Genomic DNA, 484 nt, shown 5'->3' on the forward strand with positions numbered 1-484 from the left:
TATATGAACACTGAATGTTATAAAAATGAACAAATGCGAAAGGCATATTTGTAAGCAAGTAAAATGTCTATAATGGGTCAGTGCAATGCTAAGTGATACTTGGTTTTAAAAAGTTCAAATAGAAAAGCAATTACAGTCGAATTTGTAGAAAATGAAAACGAATGGATTTCTTTGGGACATGAATGAAACTCTGTACAGTTGCTAACAAATACCACGAAACCAAGAAAGTTTGCTATTACTTCAGTAATCGGTGAAGATGTCATTAGAATGATGCAAATAGGTACTCCCATAACATATAGCAGTGGTAGGATAAAAAATCTTAAAATAACAAGGTGCTTAAATACAATGTAACCCTAATCAGAATAAAGTCATCTAACCCGTTGTCTTGGGACCTATCTTCTTGTTGTTTTTTTTTTATCTAGTTTTACTCGTATGTTTAGTTTATTGAGGAGTAAATGTTGTATATGTTCTATGTTCTTAAACA

Source organism: Crassostrea angulata, chromosome 2, assembly GCF_025612915.1.
Source record: "Crassostrea angulata isolate pt1a10 chromosome 2, ASM2561291v2, whole genome shotgun sequence".
Taxonomy (NCBI): Eukaryota; Metazoa; Mollusca; class Bivalvia; order Ostreida; family Ostreidae; genus Magallana; species Magallana angulata.